Below are 8,024 nucleotides of genomic sequence, written 5' to 3' on the forward strand. Positions count from 1 at the left end.
TGCAGCCTGCAGCACAGAACATAGTGGTCTTGCTGAGTTGAGAAGACAGAAATTTGAATTTAAGGAGGATGAGGCAGCTGGAATTTGTGACATTAAGTGCCAGAGAGAAGGGAGCTATGCAGAGAGAGAGTGCTCTAGAAACCTGGCTCTAGGTCCCTTTGAGTCTTTTGCTGATTAATAAGCTATACGTGTGTAGAGTGAATCCATGAGACCGAGCAAAGAGGAACTATTAGAGAGCAATAGGATGAACAATCCCCAGTGCTCACACAGGGTGGGGAGCCATTCATGTTTTGACCAGAGGAGAGAGACCTCACTGAATACTGGGAGCATTCAATAGAGACTCTGGAAGAGTCACATGTTAGTAGTAGGGTTAAACCAGCTCCTGACTAATGGCTATCTTGGCCCATGCTTTAAAAAGCTTAAAAGGGGATTAAGCTAATCCATAAGTAATTTACCTGCCTCCAAGATCAAAGCCCAATAAACTGAAAGACAACCAAACTAGCACTGGACAACAGAACATTCATAGGGCCTGATACCCAATCAGGAAGAAGCAGGAAAACATGACCTATCTCCAAGGGGGAAAAAAACAATCAGTCAACAGAAACAGAACAAGAAATGTTAGAGCTGTTGGAATTAGCAGACAATGACTTTAAAATAGCTATTGTAAATATGAGGAGAGAAATGGAAAATACATATTTTTATAAAAACGAACAGGAACTTCTAGAGGTGAAAAACTGTACTATCTAAATGAACACTTGACTGGTTGAACTGTATTTCCCAAGAAGATATGTAGAAGTCCTAAACCCCAGTACCTAGGAATGTGACTTAATTGGGAAATAGTGTTACTGTACATGTAAATACTTAAGATGAGATCATCCTGGAGTAAAATGGGCCCTTAATCCACTATGACTGATACTCTTAAAAGGAGAGGCAAGAAACACACAGGGAGAAGTTGGTCAGTTGACAGTGGAGGTAGAAATCAAAGGAATGCATCTATAAACCAAGGAATGCCAAGAGCTGTCAGCAAACACCAGCAGCTAAAAAGACAAGGGATTCTTCTCCACAGATTTCAGCAGGAGCATAGCCCTCTTGACATCTTGATTTCAGTTCTCCAGAACTGTGAGACAATAAATGGCTATGGTTTCAAGCCATCCAGTTTGTGGTACTTTGTTATGGCAGCCATAGGAAACTAATCCAACTAGATTAGCAGATTGTAACTGTATAATTATAATTATGACTGTATCAGATTATCTACTGGAGAATGGAAAACTAAACACAATGGAGAAAAAAGACTGAAAAAAATTAACAAAGCCTCAGTGTGTGAGACAGTATCAAGTGATTATATAAATATATATGTAGTTAAAGTCCCAGAAAGAGAAGAAAGGAGCAGAAAAAATATTTGGAGATTTTTTCCAAATTTATTGTGAACTATAAACCCACATACCCAAGAATCTCAACAAGCCCAAACAAGATAAACACAAAGAAAACCACACCAAGACATATCATAATCAAATTTTTGAAAACAAGTGATAAAGATAAAAATGTTAAAAGCAGCCAGGGGCGAGGGGTATGAAGAAACATTACATATAGAAGAACAAAGATAATGATTTGTGCTGAGTTCTCCGTTTAAAGAAATGCAAGACTGGAGACAAAGGAATGGATCTTTTAAAAGAATCTCGAGAAAGAAAAAAAAGTCAATTTTATATCCTGTGAAACTGTCTCTTGAAAATGAAGGAAAAATATAGTTTTTTAACAAAGTTGAGAGAATTTTTCATCAACAGCTGTGCATCCTAAGAAATATTAAAAAGAGTTCTTTAAGCTAAAGGAAAAAAAAATCATATGGAAATTCAGTTTACATAGAGGGGAAAGAAGAGAAGCAACATTGTTAATATGTAAGTGAAATAAAACACATATTCTCTCATTTTTCACTTCCTAGAGATTAATTGAAATTTTGAAGTGAAAAATATTAGCAATGTATTGGGGGATGATAACATACCATAGACGTAAACCGTGTGATAACAATAACATTTTAAAAAATGGGGAAAGGCTTCCCTGGTGGCGCAGTGGTTGAGAGTCCGCCTGCCGATGCAGGGGACACAGGTTCGTGCCCCGGTCCGGGAAGATCCCACATGCCGCAGAGCGGCTGGGCCCGTGAGCCATGGCGGCTGGGCCTGCGCGTCCGGAGCCTGTGCTCCGCAGCGGGAGAGGTCACAACAGTTGAGAGGCCCGCATACCACAAAAAATAAAAAAAATAAAAGAAAATGGGGAAAATGGAAGTATACTCTCTTAAGGTTCCTAAATTATACATGAACTGGTATAATACTCTTTAAAGGTACATTGTGATAAATTAAAGATGCATATTTTAAATCTTTGAACGCACACTAAAAAATAAAGCAAAGAGGAAAAGCTCATATGCCAATAAAAGAGATAAAGATGACTTCCAAAATAATTCTATTAAGCCAAACAAAGACAGGAAAAGATGAAAAAAAAAGTTAACAAAAAAGAGATAGTAAGATGATAGATTTAAACTTAACTATAACCATATCGTTAATTATGTTTAATGCAAATGTACTAAAAGTACCAACTGAAAGGCAGTAGTTTTTAAACTAAAAAGTAAGATCCAGCTATATGCTGTCTATAACAAACTCACTTGAAATATAAAGACATAGGTAGGTTTAAAGTAAAAGAATGTTAAGTAATATGTCATGACAACACTAATCATAAGAAAGCTGTAATGATTTTACCTGATAAATTAGATGAGAAATATTACCAGAGATAAAGAAGGACATTTCATGATAATAAATTAGTCAATTCATAAAGAAAACTCAATAATCCCAATATGTGTGTAACTGATTTCAGAAACTTAAAATGTATGAAGCAAAAACTTACAACGGAAATAGACAAAGCAACAATTTTAGCTGGAGACTTCAATAGTCCTCTCCCAGCAATTGATAGAACGGGCAGACAGAAAATCGGTAAAGACAGAGAAAATTTGAACACTATCAACCAATTTGACTTAACACGTAGATAACACTACATCCAACAGTGGCAGAGTGCATACCCATAACCAATGGACATGGAATAATCACCAAGATAGACCATATTCTGGGTCATTAATAGTCTCAGTATAATTAAAATTATTAAAATCATATGTGATCTTTGACCACAATGAAATAAATTAGAAATCAGTAACAGGAAGAATATTGCAGAAACTGAGTATGAAACTAAAAGTCTTTCAACAAGAAAATTCCAAGACCAGTTTGTTTCAGTGGTGAATTCTATCAAATATTTAAGGCAGAAATAATAACAATCCTTCGCAAACTCTTTTAGAAAATTCTTTATGTTGTGTGAAGCCAGAATTCTCTGATACCAAAATCAAAGTCTTTATAAGAAAAGAAGTTCAAGTCCAATATTGCTCATGAACATAGACAAATAGTTTCTTAATTCACTATAAATAAATATAATCCAGCTGCATTAAAAAAGGATAATACATCATGACCAACTGGGATATATCTCAAGAATACAAGGTTAGTTTAACTTTTAAAAATCACTATATTAATAATCAAGTAATACAAAAGAGCATTTGAAAAATTTCAACAGCCGTTTATGATAATAACCCTGAGCAAGTTAGGAGTAGAAGCCAACATCTTCCATATGACAAAGGGCATCTACAAAGAAACCTACTGCTAAGATCATAACAGTGAGAATGAGATGAGAATAAATGCTTTTCCCCGTCAGAAACGAGACGAGGAGGTACATTCTCACCCTTTATATTCAGCACTGTATTGGAGGCCCTAGCCAGGCAATGAGGCAAGAAAAATGAGTAAAAGTAATAAATGTGGAAAGGAAGCAAAAAAAAAAGTCTTCATTTGAATGACTGTTTATGTAGACATCATAAGAAAATTTTTTTAATGTTACAAGTGATTTTAACAAAGTTTCAGTATACAAGGTCAATGTACCAAAACCAATTATATTTCTATATACTACTAGTAAAAAGTTAAATACAGAATTAAAATAATATTACTTACTTTAACACTCAAGACTTTAAATACTTAGAGTACTTTAACAAAATGTGTAGATTCATTGTACCCTGAAAACAACAAAAAAATGTTGAGAGAAATTAAAGGAAAACTAAAGAAATGGAGAGACATATCATGACCACGAATTCAAAGACTCAATATTGCTAAGCTGTCATTCTCTGCAAATAAAAATTTCAGATACAATGTAATCTCAGTCAAAACCCCAAATGGAAGGCTGTTTATTAGGTATTAGCAATCTGGTTCTAAAATTTATAGAAAATTCAAAAGAACCTATATTAGCCAAAACAGTTTTGGAAAAAAACAAATTTGGAAGACTCACAGTACCTATTTCAAGATTTATTATAAAGCTAAAGTAATCAAGATAGTGTGATATTGACGTATGGTTAGACACATAGATAAATCAATAGGACAAAATAAAAAGCCTGGAAATGGATCCAAATATAAATATATGGTCAATTGATGTCTGACAAACTTCAGACATCAGAGAAATTCAACAGAGAAAGGATTGTCTCTTCATCTCTTGCTTTCACTATAGACCAATTATAGAGGCTAAAACTAAGTTCTAAACGAAATCATAAAAAATCTTTGCAACCTTGGAATAGGCAAAGATTTCTTAGAGACATCCCATAAAGCACTAATCATCTAAAAATTACTGAAAAATTACACTTCATCAAATTTAAAAACATGTCTTTGAAAGACACCATTAAGAACTTGAAAAGCAAAGCCACATACCAGGAGAAAATGCTTGCAGTGAAAAGGACTTAGGTCTAAAATACACAAAAAAAATTCTCACAACTCAAAATAAGACAAACAATATAATTTTTTAAATAGGGAAAAGATTTGGGAAAAAATGCATTACATAAGAAGTTATATAAATGGCCAGTAAGTACATTAAAAGATACTCAATATCATTAGTTACTATGGAAATAAAGATGAAAACCATGAGATACTATTTTATATCTACTGAGACTAATATTAAAGAGACTGACAATACCAAATTTTGGCTAGGAAATGGAGCAACTGAAACTCTCATATCTTGCTGATGAAAGTGTAAACTTGTATAATCACTTTGAAAAGATGTTTAGCAGTCTTTTCTAAATTAAACATACACTTTTCATAGTACCCAGCCATTCCAACTAAGTGTTTACTTACCCCCCAAGAAATGTGTGCGTGAATGTTCATAGAAGCAAACCTGAAATCCAAATGTTCATCAAATGCTGAATGAATAAACTAATTGTGGTACATCCACATGATGGAATATTATGTAACAAACTTGTTACAAGCAACAACATGGACGAATACAAAAAACCTTATGGGTGAATGAGAGAAGCCAGTTATAAAAGAGGGCATAGGGTTTGATTGCATATACGTGAAATTCTAAAACAGGGAAAACTAATTTATATTGACCAAAAGAAGATTACAGTTGCCTAGACCAAGGGGTGGGGAATTATCAACTGCAAAGGGACACAAGGGAACTTTTTAGGGTGATGGAAATGTTCTATATCTTGACTGTGATGTTGGTTACTCAAGTATATACATTCATCAAAACTCACTAAACTGTACACCAACATGGGTATAATTTATTGTATTTAATTGTACTTCCATAAAGTTGCTTTAAAAAAAAAATCTGAGCCTTCCACCTCAGCAAAATTTTTAGAGTTCCAAGGTGAACAAGTTGCTCTCTTTGGCCCCTTTTATCACTAAGAAAGAAGTCTGCCCTGCTCAGTGCTTCAGGACTAATGACTTAATTCTCTAATTCTCCAAGTTTCCCTTCTGGACCTTAATTTCCCCAGCTCCTCTCACAGGAAGTATGACTCCTATAATAAATCCTTTATTTCAAAACACTCCTAGTTGCTCTGCTGCTCCAAGCGGTTTCCTAGACCAAAACAATGCCCTTATTTACACATGGGAAAATATACAAAAGAGTCAATGAGCTAGTCATTTGTGCTTCCAAGAATTAAACATCGAAACTCACAAACATGGGACTTTCCTGGCGGTCCAGTGGTTAAGACTCTGCACTTCCAATGCAGGGGGCATGGGTTCCACCCCTGGTCGGGGACTAAGATCCCACTTGCCGTGCGGCATGGCCCAAAACTCACAAACGTGGTCTAGGGAACCTTCAGTCACCCACTGTATTAGTTTTCTACTGCTTTGTACCAAATTGCCACAGACTCGGTGGCCTAAACCAGTGTAATTTATTAGCTCACAGCTTCTGTGGACCAGGAGTCTGGCACGTTTTAGCTGGGTCTTCTGCTCAGAGTCTCATAAGGCTGAAATCAAGGTATCTGCTGGGATCCTGATCTCTTGTGATAAATCAATAGGACAGAATAAAAAGCCTGGAAATGGGTCTTCTTCTGAGCTTACTGGTCGTTGGCAGAATTCAATTCCTTGTAGTTGCAGGACTGAGGTCCCCTCTTTCTCGCTGGCTGTCAGCTGGGCACTGCTCTCAGATCCTAGAGCCCACCCTCAGTTTCTTGTCACGCAGCCCTCTCTACAACATGGCAGTTTGCTTCTTCAAGGCCAGCAGGTAGGCATTTCTCTTGCTTCAAATCTCTCAAGCCAGTCTATTAAGGAGCCTTAATTAGTGTAACACTATCACAGGAATGAGTATCCCATTACTTTTGAATATAATATAACCTAATCAAGGAAGTGACTTTCCCATGATTTTCACAGGTCCTGTCCACACTCACTCCATTATCTCAGCATTTAGGGAATAACACAAAAGGTATGGGCCTTGGAAGATGGATAGAATTCGGAGAGACAAAGAGGAAAGGGAAAAGAATTTCAAGCAAGGGAATGATGTAATGTTGTAGATGTATGTTGTTGGGCTGAGAGAAGGATGAAGTTGGCATACTAGAGCTACAAGCCAAGTGAAACAGGAGTTTTGTGCTAGAGATCATGGGAACCAGAATAATTGGAGAATAGAGTCAGAATAATTGGAAAATAGAGTCAATTTTTACCACTATATGAGAAATGTGGGCTTCAACAGAAAGGCAGAAGGGAAATGGTGTGTGGAATTTTAGTAGGGAGAATGACACAACAAAGGGTACATTTTAGGATAATAAGAAAAGTGAATAAAATTGAGAAATTATCGGTATAACTAGACATAATCTGATTCAGATACAAGGTGGTACACCTTCAGCTAACTGTGGGAGTAGAAAGGAAAGAAGAAATCTGAGACCGCTAAAGGAAATTCCATGACATATTTGTCCCTTCTGTAGGTAGTCCTTCCCAAAACCCATTTCTTTGATTTTATAACCTTGCTTATATCCACTGTTAGCTTTATATCCTAAGAACCATTATCTGCTTATGCCATTGAGTTAGATAATTAGTGATAAAAATGACTACCACTTAATTGGGTGCCGTTTAGTTTTCACAACAACCCCACGAGAAACAGAAGGGTAGAGAGGTGGAACAACTCACACAGGTAATCAGTATCAAAGTTCTAAATAGAATTCAGGCCTTTCTCCCTGCTACGCACCATGACATACTGTCTCCATAAAGTATTAAGTTTGCTAAGTTTTTGTGTGCAGAGTAGTTTAGAAACTGGTTTTACTTATGATAGCTACAATTTAATGTTTGTTTGTCTCAAGGAGTCTAACCCATAGAATGCCAGGCAGAGGAGGATCAGAAGCATAAAGATGTATCTACTTATTAAACTGAGATAGAAAATAGTGATAATTATCCTAATGATTTACATGTACAATGTCTTAATTATATTATAGAAGTTTATGAGATGATGTTCATAAGATACCTGACTCGTGGCAATCACTCACGAAATGTCAGTTCCCCTTTCGCTTTTTTCCCTCTTTTTATTCTCTTCTACTAGTTACTCCTCTTCTACATTAATAAATTAAAATATAGGGGTCAGCTAGTTTAATGTTGTTTTAAAGAAAACTACGTATTTGTGGAGAAGGGTGAAGCAGTAAGTCCACCAAATTCACATGCCCCTAAGAGGCTGTGGGAAAGGAACCACAAGCAGAT

This window comes from Stenella coeruleoalba, assembly GCF_951394435.1.
Source record: "Stenella coeruleoalba genome assembly, chromosome: 11".
Taxonomy (NCBI): domain Eukaryota; kingdom Metazoa; phylum Chordata; class Mammalia; order Artiodactyla; family Delphinidae; genus Stenella; species Stenella coeruleoalba.